The 20,316-nt window shown below is 29.7% G+C and overlaps 2 long non-coding RNA genes across 3 annotated transcripts in view; one reads left to right on the forward strand and one right to left on the reverse strand.

The window, feature by feature from the left end:
- The window catches only part of LOC106125118 (uncharacterized), a 6,066-nt gene extending 2,653 nt beyond the window's left edge, over positions 1-3,413 (forward strand). The window contains exon 2 of the long non-coding RNA XR_001228250.1: positions 892-3,413. This is a non-coding gene — a long non-coding RNA (uncharacterized LOC106125118). The remainder of the gene's footprint in view (positions 1-891) is intronic.
- Positions 1-17,630, reverse strand: part of LOC106125117 (uncharacterized) — a 24,461-nt gene extending 6,831 nt beyond the window's left edge. For both annotated transcript variants that reach the window (XR_001228249.1, XR_001228248.1), the window contains exons 1-3: positions 17,378-17,630; positions 16,405-16,596; positions 15,659-16,015 (exon numbers count right to left, since the gene is read on the reverse strand). This is a non-coding gene — a long non-coding RNA (uncharacterized LOC106125117). The remainder of the gene's footprint in view (positions 1-15,658; positions 16,016-16,404; positions 16,597-17,377) is intronic.
- Between the last annotated feature and the right edge of the window lie 2,686 nt (positions 17,631-20,316).

Below are 20,316 nucleotides of genomic sequence, written 5' to 3' on the forward strand. Positions count from 1 at the left end.
ATAGAATCTTAAGATACGAAGTTCATACAAAATTTATTAATTATGGCGTTTTCGCATTGCAAACCTAAAAAGGTTATCTTTATACAAAACATTTGTCTACAAATTCTTTCACCCTATTAAATCTAAAAAAATATGTTTCGGCGCCTAGTTCATTTAAATCTTATTTACTAACGAGTATCTGATAATTCTTTCGCCCTATAAGTCGGATTTCTTTATTTAAAACGCTAGTTTTACTCATTTTAACGTACTACAAAACCTCCAAAAACCGAATTTCTTTGTATATAACAACACTTCTCCGAAAAATCCTTTCGCCCTGCTTTAACACGTCGAATTTTCTTATAACAATACCAATTCTTATAAAGGTCGAATTTCTTGGTTCAAAACAATAATATACAGTTTCTTTCACCCTCTATATCTTACATAATCAAATTTCTTTGAATAAAACACAACTAAAAATTCTTTCGCCCTATAAACCTAACAAAGTCGGATTTCTTTGTTTAAAACGCTAATTTACTCAATTTTACGCACTACAAAAGCAAATTCTCTTTGTATAGAACTCTTCTCTGAAAAATTCTTTCACCATAAAACTTAAAAACGTCGAATTTCTTTGCATAAAATAATCTTAAATTTCTTTTCCTCTATAAACATGAAATGGTCGATTTCTTTTTATTAAACAATACTTTTCAATGCTTAAAAAGTAACCTAAAAATTCGTCGCCCTCAAACCTTAGAGCCGAAGGTCTTTGTAAATCATACAGTTTCTACTAGTGCATTGAAAACTTCATACTATTACGTTTCAAAAAGTCTATCGCCCTATAAAACCTAAAAACAGCAAAATTGTTAAATTCTTTCGCCCTGTAAGCTTCAAAAAATAGAATATTTGTGCACCAAGGTTGAATGCTTATGTACTATCACATTTCCGAAAATCCAGTCGCTCCGTAAGCATTAAAAATTTCTTTGTTAACATAAAAGTCTTCTCGCCCTATAAACGCAAAATACGTCTTTCTTTGTTTAAAACATAAATTGACACATTCAAACGCCCTACAAAACCTTGAAAACCTCTAACTTAGTACTTATATTCTTCCGCCCTATAATACCTAAAAATAGCCATATTTCCTAAAATAAAACACTGAACTAAAAATTATTTCGATCTGTAACCTTAAAAATAGAATCTTTCGATGTTAAGTTCATTCGAAACTTATTTACTATCAACGTCTCGGATAATTTAGTCCCTTGTAAATATCAGCCATGTTTATGTATATTTAAAATTTCTTTCGCCCTACATAAAACGATAAGTTCATATACAACTTGTTTATTATATGGCGTTACTAACTTCTTTCGCCCTAAAAATGTAAAAGAATTCCTTTATACAAAACATTACTCTAAAAATTCTTTCGCCCTATTAAATCTAAAAAAAATATAATGTTTAGGCGTCTAATTCATTCAAATCTTATTTACTAAGGAATATCTGATATTTCTTTCACCCTATAAACCTGTCGGATTTTTTTTGTTCAAAACACTAGTTTACTTTATACTTTTTACTCATTTTAGATTCCTAATTTTTACGCTCTACGAAACCTACAAAAGCCGAATTTCTTTGTATATACACTTCTCCGAAAAATCCTTTCGCCCTATAAACTTTAAAACGTCGAATTTCTTTGTGAATAAAATATTAATCCAGAATTCCGTTTATAATTCCTATAATCTTAAAATGGTCAATATTCTTTATAAGAAACACTCATTTTCAATACTTAAAAACTAAACTAAAAAAACATATTTTCGTACTATAAAACTAAAAAGTCGATTATTTTAAAATAAGGTAATTATTACAAAAGTCCTAGTCTATTTCGATGCTTCAGCACAAATAAAAAACACTTTCGTCTTACAAAAATAATTCTCTCTTTGCATAAATGATAAAATCTTTCACCTTCTAAAACTTAAAAAGCCGAATTACTGTATTAAACACTAATCCAAATATTATGGCGCCCCCAAACCCTCGAATCGAAGTTCTTTATGATTATATTATTATATATCCCTAGAGCCTTCAAAGCTTTATCATATTACGTTTAAAAAAATTCGTTGGTTCGATATACCTAATTTGTACAATCTACAAATTCTCTCGCCCTATAAACCAAAGTCAAAATTCTTTGTGTAATACTTGGTATTTATATTCTTTCACCCTATAAAATCTAGTGAAAAAATAATTTCGTGTTGTAATTACAGAAATTAAATATATGTATGTGTCGCAACGGTCATTTAATACTATATATATATTTACTATCACATCACCGAAAATCCAGTCGCCCCCATAAGCCTTAACAAATTAACATTTCTTTATATAAATATAAACCTAAGCAGAGTTTCTTTGTTAAAATCATAATAATCTAAATATTCTTTCGCTCCATAAACCTTAGTCGAATTTCTTTATAATATAGAATCTTGCAGCTCCTAGTTTATTCAAAGCTTATTTACTCACGTCTACGTATTCCAACGCCCTATAAACCTTCAAAACTTCGTGTATAACTTGGTACTTGTATTCTTTCGCCCTACATAACCTAAAAATAGCCAAATTTCTTTCAATAAACACTGAACTAGAAATTATTTCGCCCTGTAGTAAACTTAAATATTAGTCTTTCGATGTAAAGTTCATTTAATGCTTCTATACTATCACGTCTCGGAAAATTTAGTCGCCCTGTAAACCTTAGTCACGTTTCTTTGTATAAAAATAATTTAAAATTTCATTCGCCGTTTAAAAATTCAAAAGTTAAATTTCTTTTTATGGAACGCCAATCCCTATATACTTTCGCCCTATAAAATCATACAATTGTCAAATTGATTTTACCAAAAAAATCTAAAAATTCTTACGTCCTGTAAACTTAATCTTACGGTGCGGAGTTCATGCATAGCTTGTTTATTATTACGGCGTTTCTGAATTTTTTCGCCCTGTCCTAAAAAAATAATTTATTTATGCACAACATGGGTCTACAAATTCTTTCGCGCTATTAAATTTAAAAAATAGAAAGTTTCAGCGCCTAGTTCATTCAAATCTTATTTACGAACGAATATCTAATATTTCTTTCGCCTTATAAACAAACCTAACAAAGTTGGATTTCTTTGTTTAAAATGCTACTCATTTTTACGCACTACAAACCTACAGCCGAATTTCTTTGTATATTACAACACTTCTCCGAAAAATCCTTTTGCTCTACTTTAACACGAATTTCTTCATAAAAATACTATTTCTTAAAAATGTCGAATTGCTTGGTTCAAAACTATAATCTACAAATTCTTTCGCCCTATAAACCTTCAAAAGTCAAACTTGTGAAAACTTGATACCTTTTCGCCCTGTAAACTTAAAAAATTGAATTTTTCAATGTAAAGTTCATTCAATGCTTATATAATCTTTACGTCTCGGAAGACTTTGTCGCCTTGTAAACCTTACAAAGTCACGATTTTTTATTAAGATATATTTAAAAATTACTATAGATATGTACTAAGGAGTATCTAATAATTCTTTCGTCCTATAAACCTTGCTAAGTCGGATTTCTTTATTTAACACGCTGGTTTACTCATTTTAACGTACTACAATGCCTACAAAATCCCTATAACGATGCAAAAATGAAACTTCTTTGTATGGAACGCCAATATCTATATTCTTTCGCGGTATAGTCTGAAATGTTCAGTTCTTTTCCCAAAACACCAATTGAAAATTTCATTTGTCCTATAAATTAAAAAAAAAGAATCTTATGGCGCCTAGTTCATTCAAATCTATTATATTTCTTTCGCCCTATAAACCGAAGTCGGTTTTTGTTTAAAACGCTAGCTTACTCGTTTTTACGCATTACAAAATCCAAATTTCTTGGTATATACACACTTCTCCGAAAAATTCTTTCGTCCTATAAACGTTGAATTTCTATACATAAAATACCAATCTAAAATTTATTTTACCCTATAAACGTAAAATGGTTAATGTTCTTCAGCTTAAAAACTAATCTAAAATGACATTTTTTCGTCCTAAGACCTAAAACGTCGATATTTTTATACAAATAGTAAATATTACAAAACCTAGTCCGTTCGATGGTTTAGAACAACACAGATAATAAACTCTTTCATCCGATAAAATAATTATCTCTTTCTTTGCATAAATAATAATGTGTTTCACCCCTATAAACCTTAAAATCCGAATTTCATTGCATAAATTATTAATCTTACAGAGCCTAGTTCCTTCAATGTGTATTTACTAACACAAACCTAAAAACTCTTTCGCCTTCTAAAACTTAAATAGCTTAATTAATAATACATTAAATATTCTTTCGCCCTCAAACCCTAGAACCGAATCCTACAGAGCAGAGTTCATTCAAAGCTTATTTATTATGACGTTTCTGGATTCTTTCGACCTGCAAACCTAAAAAGGATTTTTTTATAAAAACATTAGTATACAAATTCTATTCTGGAATAAAACTTTCTAAACTTATAAAAGCAGAAATTACTGTGAATACTTCTTTACGAATTTCGCCCTACGAAACTTAAAAATAGAATTTTACGACGCCTAGTTCATTCAAACCTTATTTATTAACGAGTATTTTAAAATTTATCCTATAAACCTAACAAAGTCGGATTTCTTTGTTTAAAACGCTAATTTACTTATTTTCACGCACTTTTAAACCTACAAACTCCAAATTTCTTTGTTTAAAACACACTTCTCTGAAAAATTCTTACGCCCTATAAACTTTAATACGTCAAATTTCTTGGTACAACATAGCAAAAGTTTAGGCAAAAAAAATTAAGCTAACTATTTTTTGCGTATTGCAAAATCTACGAAGGCCGATTTTCTATGTAAATAAAACTTCTGTAAAAATTCTTTTGCCCTATTTGTCAAACCTAATAATATCAAATTTTACCGTATAAAACAATTCTATAAAATTCTTAAAACGTCGTATTCCTTTGTATAAAACACCAATCTTAAAATTACTTTTTCCCTTTAAACCTTACAAAATTGGCTTTCTTTGTATAAAATATAATACTAATTTACTAGTCTTGCGCTACAAGACCTACAAAAGCCGAATTTCTTTATATTCAACACTTGCCATTTTTCTCTTTTTTAAAAGTTAAATTTTATTGTAGAAACACTCATTTTGAAATTCTTTTACACACCTACACCTGCTAAAGCTAAATTTCTTTGTAAAGTCTAAAAATTATTTCGTCTTTTTAACCTAATAAAACCCAATTTTCTTGATTATTCCACTTTATAATATTTTTCATCCTATAAAAATCGAATTTCTTTTTATAACTTTGATCTTGAAATTATTTTGCGCTATATACCTAACAAAGTCGAATTTCTTTCTATAAAACACTAATTTAGTAATGCTTAGAAGAGAGCTCTAAGTTCTGTGTTAAAATACTATCTACTATACTATCTCACGTCTCCGAAAATCCCGTCGCCCTTAAACCTTAAAAATTAACAATTCTTTGTATAAATATAAACCTAAAAATGTATTTGTCCTTTAATGAAAAACACACCGAATTTCTTTGTTTAAAATATTTATCTTCAAATTCTTTCGCCCCATAAACCTCTTAAAGTTGTATTTCTTTGTAAAATAGAATCTTGCAGCTCCTAGTTTATTCAAACGTTATTAACTCACGTCTACGTATTCTTTCGCCCTATAAAACGCCTAAAAACAGTCATTTTTCTTTCAATAACACACTGAACTAGAAATTATTTCGCCCTGTAGTAAACTTAAATATTAGTCATTCGATGTAAGGTAATGCTTACATACTATTACGTCTCGGAAAATTTTGTCGCCCTGTAATCTTACAGTCACGGTTCTATGTATGAAGATATATTTAACATTACAAAATTTCTAACACCAACCAAAACACCAATCGAAATATTCATACGCACTGTTAAACTTCCAAAATAGAATCTTACGGATGCGGAGTTCATACATAGCTTATTTATTATGGCGTTACCGAATTACTTTGCGCTGCAAACCTCAAAGAGGATTTCTTTGTACTACAAAACATTTGTCTACAAATTCTTTCACCTAATTAAATCTAAAAAACACATGTTTCGCGGCGCCTAGTTCACTCAAATCTTATTTACTAACGAGTATCTGATATTTCTTTCGCCCTACAAACCTAACAAAGAGGGGTTTTTCATTATTTAAAACGCTAATTTACCCTTTTTGCGCACTACGAAACCTACAAAATCCGAATTTCGTTGTACATCACACTTCTCCGAAAAATCCTTTCGCCCTATAAACTTTAAAACGTGAAATTTCTCTTTGTTTAAAACACCAATCTAAAATTCCTTTTACCCTATAAACGTAATATGGTCAATATTCTTTTTATCAATCACTCATTTTAAATGCTTAAATCTAAAAATACTTCTTTTCGCCTTATAAACATAAAAAGTCGATATTTCTATATAAATGGTAAATATAACAAAACCTAGTACGTTCGATGCTTTAGCACAAATAAAAAACTTTTCCGTCTTATAAAATAATTATCTCTTTGCATAAATGATAAATTCTTTCCTACCTATAAGCCGAATTTCATTGTATAAATTATTAGTCTTACGAAGCCTAGTTCCTTCAATGGGTATTTACTAACGCAAACCTAACAACTCATTCGCCTTCTAAAACTTATAAAGTTGAATTAATTAGACAATAAATATTCTTTCGCCCCCAAACCCTAGAGCCAATATTGTTTCCTACAGTGCATACAGATTTATCCTATCAAGTTTAAAAAAATTATATTGCCGTATAAAATCTAAAAATAGCCAAATATTAATAAAACTCATAATTTAGAAATTCTTTCGCCTTACAAACTAAAAAAATGGAATCTTTAAGAAAATTTCATTCAAAGGTTGTTTATTATGACATTTCTGCATTCTTACGTCCTGAAAGCCTAAAAAATAATTTATACAAAACGTTAGCCCACAAAAATCTGTCACCATATAAAACTTACTTAACTTTTATTTTAAATACTTGCCTACAAATTCTTTCGCGCTATTAAACTCAAAAATATAACAATTCGGATTAGATAGACGGAAACGAGTATTTGATAATTCTTTCGCCCTATAAACCTAACAAATTCGGATTTCTTTGTTTAATGCGCTAATTTACTTATTTTTACGCACTACAAAACCTAAAAACGCCAAATTTCTTTGTATATAACACACTTCTCTGAAAAACTCTTACGCCTTAACTTTAATACATGGAATTTATTTCTATAAAATAAATTCTTTTGACCTACAAGCTAACAAAGTCGCGTTTCTTTGTATAAAACGCTAATTGACTAATTATTACGCATTGCAAAATCTACAAAAGCCGATTTTCTATGTATTTACATACTTCTGTAAAAATTCTTTCGCCCTATTAGCCCTACAAACTTAAAGTAAATTTTCTGTTTAAAAATTCCCTAAAAATTATTTCCACCTACAAACCTTAAAACGACGTATTCCTTTCTATAATACACCAATCTTAAAATTCTTTCCACCTATAAACCTTACAAAGCCGGTTTTCTTTGTATAAAATACTAGTTTACAAATTGTCTTGCCGCTACAAAACCTACAAAAGCTGATTTTTTTATGAACACACCTCTTAATATTATTTCGACCTATTAACCTAATAAAATCCAATTTCCTTCAATATAACACTTATGTAAAAAATATTTCACCCTATAAAGCCTTTATATACCTAACAAACAAAATCGAATATCTTTGCATAAAACACTAATTTAGTAACTCGTTAGAAGATAGCTCCAAGTTCGTTGTAAAAATATTAAATTTTCCTTCAAAGCTTTTAACCATTCAGAATAACCCTTCGCCCTATAAGGGGAATAAATTTGTATATATAGTATTTGATATTTCTTTCGCCCTATAAACCTAACAGTCAGATTGTTTTTTTTTCGTTTAAATCGCTAGTTTACTCATTTTTAAGCACTACATCTGAATTTTTTTTGTATATGTATAACAACACTTCACCGAAAAATACTTTCACCCTGTTAACTTCGAATTTCTTTGTAATAAAATCAAATACGTATATAAAATTCGTTTTACCGTATAAACCGTAAAATTGACAATATTCTTTATAAAACACTTATTTTCTATGCTTACAAGCTAATCTTAAAAGTAAATCTTTTCGCCCTATAAACTTGAAAAGTCGACACTTTTTAAATAAATTGTAATTACTATACAACCTAGTCCGTTCAATGCTTTAGCACAAATAAAAAACTCTTTTGTCTTATAAAATAATTATCTCTTTCTTTTAATAAATGATAAACTGTTTCACCCCTATAAACCTTAAAAAACAGTATATTATATTGTATAAATTATTAATCTTAGAGAGGTCATCAATGTGTATTTGCAAACACCTATCTAAAAACTCTTTCGCCTAATAAAACTTAACCTGAATGAATATAATAATAAATCTAACATTCTTTCGCCCTCAAACCCTAGAAGCAGACGTAAAAATATTAATCCTTACAGTGCCTATTTCCTTCAAAGATTTATCTTATCGCGTTAAAAAAAAATCGCCCTATAAAACGTAAAAGCAGACAAATTTCTTTTAATATATAAATCACGTAATTTAAATTCTTTAGTCTTATATACTTTAAAAATAGAATCTTACGGTGCTTAGTTCATTCCAAGCTATTTTTATAGCGTTTTTGGATTCTTTCGCCCTAAAAACCTAAATAAGAATTTATGTATAAAAAAAACGTTCAATATACAAATTCTTTCGTGGAAAAAAAACTTAGGCTGAAATTATTGTTAATACTTGTCTACGAATACTTTCGAATAATAGAATTTTACGACACCTACTTCATACAAACATTATTTACTAACGAGAATTTGATAATTCTTTCGCCCTATAAACCTAACAAAGTCTGATTTCTTCGAAAATAAAACTTACGTAAATATTCTTTCGCCCTATTTGCCCTACAAACCTAGCAGTCAAATTTCACCGTATAAATAAATCTCTAAAAAAATTTTCCACCTAGAAACCTTAAAACGACGTATTCCTTTGTAAAAAAACAGCAATCTTAAAATTGTGTTTCCCTATAAACAAATTTGCCTTTCTTTGTACAAAATACTAATTTTCTAATCATCTTGCCCTACAAAACCTGCAGCCAACCTTCAAGACTGAAGAGGCACTAGAAGAAGAACACCCTGCAAAAGCCGAATTCCGTTGTATGTAACACTTGCTATTTCTTTTTTCATATAACCCTTAAAAAGTTTAATTTCATTGTACAAAACACTCATTTTGAACAACACAACAAAACCTACTAAAGCCGAATTTCTTTGTAAACACATCTATAAAAATTATTTCGTCCTATTGGTTAATATTGGTCACGAAAATTGGATTTTATGAGGTTTCATAAAATCCAATTTTCGTGATTATACCGATTTTGTAAAAAAAAAATAATTATTACAACATCGAATATCTTTTTGTAATATTGATCTTAAAATTATTTTGCGCTATATACCTAACAGTCGATTTTTTTGCATAAAACACTGATTTAGTAACTCTTAGAAGAGAGCTCGAAGCTCTTTGTAAAAATATTAAATCTTCCTTCAAAGCTTTAAACCTTTAAGAAAAATCCTTTGCCTTATAAGGCGAATAAATTTGTATTTAACACTAGAATTTAAATTCCTTCGGGATATGAAACCTAAAAACGGCAAAATTACTTGTATAAAACACTAATTATAAAATTCTTTCGCCTCAAGCTTCAAAAAATAGAATACTTGTGCGCTTTGCTTAAAAACAGGCCAAATTTCTTTGTTTAAAAAATTTCGTCGAAACGTCTTCTCTTTGTAAAATAAAATCTTACAGCTCCTAGTTCAAAGCGTATTTATTCACACGTCTAGTAAATAACATCGCCCTATAAACCTTCAAAAATCAAACTTCTTCGTGTAAAACTTAGTACTCATATATATATATATATATGGCCTATAAAACCTAAAAATAGCCAAATTTATTTTAATAAAACAATTCTAGTTTCGCCCTGTAAACTAAAAAATAGAATCTTTCGATGTAAAGTTCATTCAAATCTTATATACTATCACGTCTCGAAAAAGTTAGTAGCCCTGTAAACCTGTAACAGTCACGTTTCTTTGTATAAAATATATTTAAATTTTCTTTCGCCCTATAAAGATTAAAAAGTCGAATTTCCTTGTATGGAACACCAATCTTAATATTCTTTCATCCTATAGAACCATAAAATTGCCAAATTTCTTTTACGAAAACACCAATCGAAAAGTTCATTCGTCCTATAAATTTCAATTTTCCAACCCGCACTTGGCCAGCGTGGTTGACTATGGCCTAATCACCCTTAACTTAGGGTAGGCTCCGAGCCCCTCGGTGGGGACGTATAGTGAGCTGATGATGATGATGATGATAAATTTCAAAAATCTTACGGAGCGAAATTCATTCAAAGCTTATTTATTATGGCGTTTATGAATTCTTTCGCCCTGTCCTAAAAATAATTTCTTTATACAAAACATTAGTCTACAAATTCTTTCGCCCTATTAAATCTAAAAAATATAATGTTTAGGCGCCTAGTTCATTTAAATCTTATTTACTAACGAATACCTGATATTTCTTTCGCCCTATTAATCTAACAAAGTCGGATTTTTTGTTTAAAACACTAGTTTACTCGTTTTTACGCACTACAGAATCCGAATTTCTTTGTATATAACAACACTTCTCCGAAAAATTCTTTCACCCTATAAACTTTAAAACTACGAATTCCTTTGTAATCAAATCAAATACTTATCTAAAATTCCTTTTACCCTATAAACGTAAAATGGTCTATATTCTTTATATAAAACTCTCATTTTCAATACTTACAAGCTAATCTAAAAAGTACATCAAACTAAAATAAAAATTATATGAAACTTCTGCAAAAATACTTTGCCCTACAAACTTAACAGTCAATTTTCTCCGTTTAAAACAATTTTGTAAAAATTCTTTCCAACTATAAACCTTAAACGACGTATTCCTTTCTATAAAACACATATCTTAATATTCTTTTTTCCCTATAAACCTTATAAAGCTGGCGTTCTTTGTATAAATTCTTATTTGCTAATTGTCTTGCGCTACAAAACCTACAAAAGCCGAATTTCTTTGTAAACACATCTCTAAAAATTATTTCGTCCTATTAACCTAATAACATCCAATTTTCTTGATTATACCACTTCTGTAAAAAAATCAGCCTAATAAACCTTAAAACACCGAATTTCTTTTTGTAATATTGATCTTAAAATTATTTTGCGCTATATGCCTAACAAAGTCGAATATCTTTGCATAAAACACTAATTTAGTAACTCGTTAGAAGAGAGCTCAAAGTTCTGTGTAAAAATAGTTAATCTTCCTTCAAAGCTTTCAGAATAATCCCTCGCCCTATAATGGGAATAAATTTGTACAAAACACTAGACATTAATTTCCTCGCAATATAAAACCTAAAAACAGCAAAATTTCTTTCAATAAAACACTAATCTAAAATTCTTTCGCCCTGTAAACTACAAAAATTCTATTTGTACGCAAAGTTAATTGTATACTCATTGACTATCTCACGTCTCCGAAAATCCCGTCGCCCGTAAGCCTTAAAAATTTACATTTCTTTGTATAAAGATACACCTAAAAATGTTTTTGCCCTTAAACGAAAAACACGCCGAATTTCTTTGTTTAAAAATTAATCTACAAATTCTTCTGCCCTATAAACCTTAAAGTCATATTTCTTTGTAAAATAGAATCTTAAAGCTCATTCAAAGAGTATTTACTCAAACAACTAGAAAATTACTTCATCCTATAAACTTTCAAAAGTCAAACTTTTTTATGTAAAACCTAACAAATTCTTCCACCCTATGAAACCTCAAAATAGCCAAATTTATTTCAATACAACACTTCTTTCGTACTGTAAATTTAAAAATTGAATCTTTCGATGTAAAGTGCATTCAAAACTTACACAAGTAAGTCGCTCTGTAAAACTTAATAAGTTACGTTTTTTTGTATAAAGATTTTGTATAAAGAAAGTTGAATTTCTTTGTATAGAAAACCAATCTTAGTATTATTTCGTCCTATAAAACCATACATTTGCCAAGTTCTTTAACCAACACGCCAATGTAAAAATTCTTCAGTCCTAGTAATTTCAAAAAGCTTGAAAGCTTAGAATCTTACGGTGCGAAGTTCATATTAAAATGTATTTATTATTTTTCGTCCTGCAAACCTAAATTTTTTTTCTTTATACAAAACATTAACCCACATAAATATCATCAAATAAAACTTAAACTTTTATTGTAAATACTTATCTACAAATTCTTTCGCGCTATTAAACTTAAAAAATAGAATAATTCTGTACCTAGTTCTTTAAAAGCTTATTTACTAACGAGTATTTGATAATTCTTTCGTCCTATAATAAATCTAATACGTCGAAATTCTTAAAATTCTTTTGACCTATAAACCTAGCAAAGTCGGATTTCTTTGTATAAACTATGATTTACGTACTACAAAACCTACAAAATTCAAACTTCTTTATGTAAACTTGGTACTTATATTTTTGCAGCCTATAAAACCAATACTAAAAATTCTTTCGCCCTGAAATTCTAAAAAATAATTTCATTTCAAAAAAAACATTAGCCCACTAAGTAATTAATTCGTCATATAAAACTTACTAAACTTTTATTGTAAATACTTATTTAAAAAAAAATCGCCCTATTAAACCTAAAAAAAATAGAATTTATCGATGCCTACTTCATTCAAACCTTATTCACTAACGAGTATTCGGCAATTCTTTGGCCATAAAAACCTAAAAAAAACTCTTTCGCCCTATAAACTTAATACGTCGAATTACTTCGTATAAAATAACAATCTTAAAATTCTTTTTGTTCTATAAACCCAACAACGTTGGATTTCTTTGTATAAAACGCTAATTACCTATGTAATTTTAAAACCTACAATAGCCGAATTTCTTTGTAAATAACGTACCTTAAATAGTTGAATTTCTTGCAATAAAATAATCTCAAATTTCTTTTGCACAATGAACGTAAAACAATAACATTCTTTTAAAACACTCATATTTTGAATTCTTTCTTGCTATAAGACCTCATAAGCCGATTTTTTTTATTCAAACAGATTCTAGAAATTACCTTTTAATAACTATTTAATTTTAATAAATTTTAATTATTTATGTTATTTACTAATTACGTGTCTGAAAATTCCGTAAAGTAAACCTTAAAAGGTCAAACTTCATTGTTTAAAAAAATACTAATATGTTCTTCCGCCCTAGAAACCTAAAAAAGTCAATTTCTTTGTCTTCAAGTTCTTTCGCCCTATCAAACCTATATAATATAGCATTTATTTAAAAAAAAACACCTATTTAAACTAACAAAAATAAATAAACCTAAAAACTATAATTATTCCCTGCCTAATTAGTTTAAAGCTTATTTCCCATCGCGTCTCTAAATTTTTATTCGCCCTATGAACTTAAAAAATCAAATTTTGTTGTATAAACATCTTTTAAAACATTTTCGCCGTAGAAAAGAGGAATTTATGATTTAAACTATGATTTTGTACAGTCAAAAAACGAATAGCTTACTTCATAATATAGCTATTTTCTCCCAAATAATTCCTCTAATATAAACTTCAAGTTATTAGAGTGTAAAGAGTCTAAAATAAAACAAATAAAATTTATTTTTTTGTATCTCGTTGCATGTTTATTTGCAGTCTAATAAATTCTATTGTAATCACTTTTTCCGTTATACGCATTTACCCTGCCAAAAACACGCCATATTTGAATAGCTTGGTTTGTATCTTTCTCATAAATGAAATGCCCTGCCCTGTAATTCATTGCAATATAAACTACAATCATTTATTTTTCGTACATTCTAAAGTTGTATAGTATGTTTTCTTGCAAAATTGATTTGCTCCTAAATAATAAATTAGTAACCAAAAAAAAATTTATTTTCCGATTGTTTCCTAATTTTATAAACAAAATAGCCGTGAGAAACTAAGTCTAATTTCTTAGATCATATAAACATTAAATCTTACAACGCCCAATTTGTTAACATTTTATCGAGAAATATTATCCTACGTAAATAATTCTTCCAGATATAAAGGATAATAGTAAATTAAAACAGAATAAACAAAAAGTGAGTGAACTATCATACTATAAATAAAAAAAGTTAAAATTCTTTCGCCATGTGAATCTAAAAAAAGGTTTTTATTTGTGTTATAAATATTAAACCTTACTGCGCCATTTCGATCTACACTTATTTATCATCACTATCTAATCATCCAAAAATACTAATCTAAATACTATCTCATCCAAAACTTCTGCTGTGTATTTCTAATTTTCTATACTAGCGTAACTATATCATAACCATTATTTCCTATAGTCATGAGTTTTAAAATAAATCTTATTTCTACTTCCGCAAAATAGCGGTGTCCGGAAACCGTAAGCCCTACACTACTACATCTCCGTTGGTTCTATTTAGAAAGATTGTCTTTGTTCATATATATCAATACTTAATAAACTGCTTTAAATTTAAACCATAGACAGTAAAATAGATTATTTAATTTTCCGTAGTTTAAAATCACCTAATATCATTGATCATGTGTATTTCATGTTTAGTATGTTTTCGGACTTTTATAGAAGAAGACGGCCTACAAAGCTTTTGCTTTGCTTGTCTTGTTTACTAGACTACGGCAGCGAAAAGGCTAACTAAAATATAGCCAGAATTTTTTTGCGAAATCAAACAGCGCTAAGTTTTCTTTCTATGCTAGTGCAATGCGAAAATTCCCCTCGTCACGATAACATTTCTCTTTCACGCATTTGTTCTGCTTATGCAAATTATCATTTTAATTGATTACTCTGAATAAAAGCAATAATTTGCACCGTAATAATTTAAAAAAAAATTGAAATGACATCAAAAATAAACATTTTCGAAGGCTGTATTGTACAGTAACAAAATAAGTCAAAAACCTTTGCTCCGTGAATCAAAAACGGCCTAATTTCTTTGATGGTACGAGTATAAAACTTACAGCGCCTACTATTATGTTTTACTATATGTTTATAGACTAACACTAACTGAAAGATTCTACTATTATTTCACTACTACTTGGTAAATAATTTCGTCTGTATTAATTTTTTTACCTACAAAGTTAAAAAAAGAACATTATAAATTAGAATGCTTTAACATAAGTATCTAATTCTTTACATTAAGTATATAAATCTTGGAACAAATACCATACAATTTTTGGGAAAAATTGGCTTCACTTTTGCAGTCTGGTTTATGCATCTCAATTATATTATGCAAGTAATACGTAGTAAAAACAGATTTCATGAAACGTTCTATCGTAATCGAAAAGTAATGTAAAATTTTCAATACAATATCTTACGGTAAAATAAAGAAAAACGTAACTTTACACATAACGTTACAGCAGCGGCGCATAGCCTTAACTGTATGGTTCTAGAAATTTACCGAAAACAAAGAGCCGTCTAAATAATCCCTACCTAACTCAAACCGAGAAATACTTTTGATCAAGTCCATAGACAACTACTTTGCAAATCCAAAAATGGGCTTTTGTTTACGCAGGGCGGTTAATAGAAATAATTTGAAGAGTTAAAAGAAATTGAAACATTTTGTAGATCCTTACCTCACATCTTACTTTCCCGAACAGGATACAAGGCAAAATAAATTAACCTCATGATGGATTGTCTTTATTGTTCAAAGGTAGTTTTAACTATTACATTCTAATGTATTTTGTGGAAAGTGAACATTCAGTATATTCTAATATCGTTCCATGTTTATTTTAATATGTATTTCTCTTTTCAAACAGTTATTTTTGTATTTATCTATCGTACTGCAATATTCTGTTCAGATAGCCGACTTATTCACGATCTATGGCCTCCAATCTCTACTGGATACGGAAAATTCCTACCCAGACTCCTAACTAAAAATCCTCCTTCCAATAAACCGACCGGTAAGCTCCGACTCGACCTAAATAGATCATCTGAAAATTAATTATAGTTTTGCATAGAATCTTTATGGCACACAATATTCAACGTTATACGATAAAAAGTTTAACACATGCAAGTTTAATATCTGCTTTTTCTAATCTTGACAATGTTTTCCATACACTTTTCGTATGGTACGAGAAAAGTTTAAGAAAAAGCAAAATGTTTTGTATTTTCTCTTTTTAAGCGCTTGGTGACGAATGATTTTAATCAAATACTTATGCGCTATGAACAAGTGAAAATTAGTGTTATTGTATAAATGATATTTGTTTTTTTTATAATTATTGTGTAGGGGAACCGATTCAATGGTTAAGCTACTGCTAAATGAGCTAACTTAAGCTATATTTGTGTAAATATTTTCTTCGGTTATAACGATTTTAAATACCTTAGTTTTCAAAAAAATTGATTTAGCGCCGCCTGGTCCTGACGACTATTAACGCGCCTTATTATCGACTTGATTATAAGCCAATATGTATTACTACAGAGTAGCTGCAATCATACGCCCTGCTTGGATGCTGAACATTGTGTGGGACAACGGCGGCGGCGGTGATGATTGAAGCAAAATAAATCAAAACTCCTGAAATATTATAAAATGGAAATATAACGGATCAATCTCATTTCCTTCTTTGTTGCATGAGTATATGTATGGGCTAAGTGTTAATACAAAAGAAATTTCATTACGCTAGAATTACTTAAATATTAACACTACTTTGGTGGTATCCTAGATAAAAAATTTACAAAAATGTTAGTGTATACCCCAACAAATTTCCCAAAGTTTACCTACTTATACTCAATATTAAATCGAATAATATTAGTAAACGAATAAAGTTTCAAACAATCAAACATTAGCATAATAAAATATTTTTAGTGGGTAAGGTATATAGTCCAGCAAATTCTTGATTCTTTTGCATATATTATAAAGTCTGTTGCAAATATTCATTGAACGTCGTTGATATTCTTGTACGCAGTAATAAAAATAATCTTAATCTAATCCTTAAAACTATGACTTAATTATCTAAAAGGTCAAGATGACGTCACGTAATGGCGTCATTACAGAAATGTGGCACGCAACGTCAACTTCCTAAAATAGAATGTTTAATTAAAAATTTAAATTATGAATCTTGTGCTATGAAAGTAAAACGATTGTTTTACGAATCAAAAATCTAATAATGTCTTTATACTTTAACAATTTGCAACGTCACCATTAAACCAACGTCGCCATTTTGAATTTTATGCCTGACCACGCCCTATCGACCATAGACCACAAGTACAATTGGTGCGCAATTACAAAATACGAGTTATTAAACTGTATCACAATACCTATATTACATAAAATATTTCAAATTTTAATTACCTACCTCAAATATTACACGACTTGGGAGATGTCTGCAGTTTTCGTCAACCGGGCGATGACGGCCATCTTGGCATGAATCCGCTGCTCACGGCGTAATAAAATTCAGCTTACAATACTTAACGGCTTTCGACTCCTACTACTTATATCCTACATTTCTACAATATCCCATTAAACTAATCCTACAGTAGAAGAATAAAAATCTAGCTTTTAAAAACATTTTCACAACGACCCAACCTCTCTACTAAGTCCCCCAAAACAGTATGACGTGCGCCAATCTGCGGAGCTTTTTATATGCAGACGACATCTATATAACCTTGCTAAATATAAACGTACACATATTGGACGGCACACCCCTTTTGACAGTGTACTTATTATTTAGTAAGATTATGCTTCCAGAACATTCTACAGTAAGGGTAAAAGAGACAAAGCTATGCGATGAAAAGAAAAGGCTATACATGTTCTAGAACAATCCATTCCAATGACGCAGCTGTACAGGGTGCTAGAAAGAGATATCCAAGTAGACAGAGAGAGACAAAACTATTGCGGGTAACGATGGAAATTTCCAGAGCTTGAGAATCGGAATACCAGTTATCAATTCTATGTTTGCCAACATTTATTTAAAATGTGGTGCATGATAGCCTCAGCTAATGAAAACTTAAAACACAATGACTTACCCTTCAAATCTATTAGTTTAATAATAATAATAAATCTTTTTATTCAGACATATGGTCCATACAAAGCAAAAAATACAAATTAAAAATTCAGACACAAAAATAAAAACACAAAATAAAACAAAACTCTTTAGATCACATAGATCATCATATTTAATGCAAGCAGCGCTTAGCCTTAAACATTTATAACAATTGCTATATCGGTTCACCCAAGCTTGGAGTAAAACATTTTCGGGATAGTTTTCAGTTGTAGTGGCCAAACTATAGTTTCAAAGAATGTAGTGTTGGCTAAATGGGCTAAAATTTTGTTTTTTCCAACACCAATATTTTCGAATATAACTTGGGAAATTTTGAATGCTGTCAACACTGTTGAACCTATATTTACCGAGGGTAAACTAAGGTATTCAAATACTTCTGTCTCACTTTAGCATTGGTACATGTAGCATTTGTCCTTTTCTCATGCTTGATATTGATTGCGTTCCACGCTTTGGTTCCAACTTGGAAATGTAATGGCAGTTATGAATAGGGTAGAATAGATATAATGTTATATCAATTCATGTTTTTTACTAATTTAAGATTTAAAAGACTAGAGTTGGATTCAAAAAGTAGCCCCAGTTTTTCACTTACTCTTGCACGCCCAATTAAAATCATTAGTTCATACAAATTTTCTGAAAAAGTTCTATGTATTTTTGTATGTCTTGCTTTTGTCATCGCAAAAGACTGTCATTGGATATGAATACAAATCTATATAATTTGCTGTCCTAACTTGGAAAACTAGATTCGTGTAATCCAAGCTAAAGATGTTAGAGGAAACTAAGTAGGTATATTAGCTATACTATACTACCTAATAGTCTTTTGTCTTTTAATAACGATAATGAATAAACAACAATTTAGGTCCAGTATCACATGGTCCAGGTAACTCCTAAATAAGCTACTTGGACCTTATTTGTCAAACAAAGTCGTCGATGGCGTCTTTTCATTGTCATAAATCATACCAATATTATAATTGCAAATGCTTAGATGGATGGATGTTTGTTTTGAAGGTATCTCCAGAACTGCTGAACGAATCTCGATGAAATTTGGCATACATATAGAACATAGTCTGGAAGACCATGTGGTCTATGTAGGCTGCTAATTATATATTTTTTAACATCAGGCGAACGGTGTCGCGGGCGACAGCTTGTCTAATATAAGTCATTTAGGATTTTTATAATAGGTCAGAAATTCTTTAAAAACGAACTAACAAATAGTGTATAATGAGCTCATACTAACTAGAAAAGGACAAGGAAAAAAATGTTGCCACTATTTAATTTTATAAGGTGGTAAAGTAGCTAGCGGCTACTTTTATGCATAGTGTACTGGGCATGAAACTAGCATAGTGTATTTGGGCTTTTAGTTTTATGTAGATAGTTCGATTGTCAGGTCTGATGAACTGTGTTTTCAAAAACCTTTTAATACATCTAAATAGAAATAATCCCTTTAACTAAAAGAACTCTTCATCGACTTATCCTAACGATGGCATTGAGAAACTTCAATCTGTATTTCAATTAAATTCACTTTGTTTTAATGACTTAACAAACTACGTCTCTAATTACCTTATTCCCTAAAAAAAAAAAAGGCTGGATATAAAAAAAACTAATTATGTCAATTTGTAAACGAATTGTCGTTTACTAATGAGGTCGTAAATATGAAATAATTAGCTGACACCCGCTTTCGAAGTACAAAAATTGCATTTATTTTTATACATTGGGTCAAGAAATTATCAGCAAAGTATTTGTAAGAAAAAAAAATCTTTCCTTTACCAACTGTGCACTAAATGTTAAACCTAAAAACAAATGACAATTGTTACTACTGGTTACCCAACTCATTAGTAACTACTTCCATTTTAACAGTGGAAGATGCCAGAAACAACATCTATTGCACGAATGGGCCAGTTCACCCGGTCACCACGACCACACAGAAGATAGGTGTGAAGTGAAAGCAATTCCACGTTTCGTCTAATGAGAGTGGTGTCGTAGGCCTGATTTTAGTTTTATTTCATTTCTCACCCTTTTGTAATGAGGAAGGGATGCCAGGGGATTTGACTTAAGACGTGACGCATAGACATAGAAAGGGAAAATATTCCCTTACTGTGTGTCTCCTCCTATTAAAGGTAGTCAAAGCATTCGTAATTGCGGATGTCTATGGACAACGATTGCTCACAATTTCGGCGAATTCAAGTGGCGGTTTGCTCGTTTGCCACCTATTAATTTTAAAGAAAGTAATAAAATCC

Source organism: Papilio xuthus, unplaced genomic scaffold, assembly GCF_000836235.2.
Source record: "Papilio xuthus unplaced genomic scaffold, Pxut_1.1 DF825928.1, whole genome shotgun sequence".
Taxonomy (NCBI): domain Eukaryota; kingdom Metazoa; phylum Arthropoda; class Insecta; order Lepidoptera; family Papilionidae; genus Papilio; species Papilio xuthus.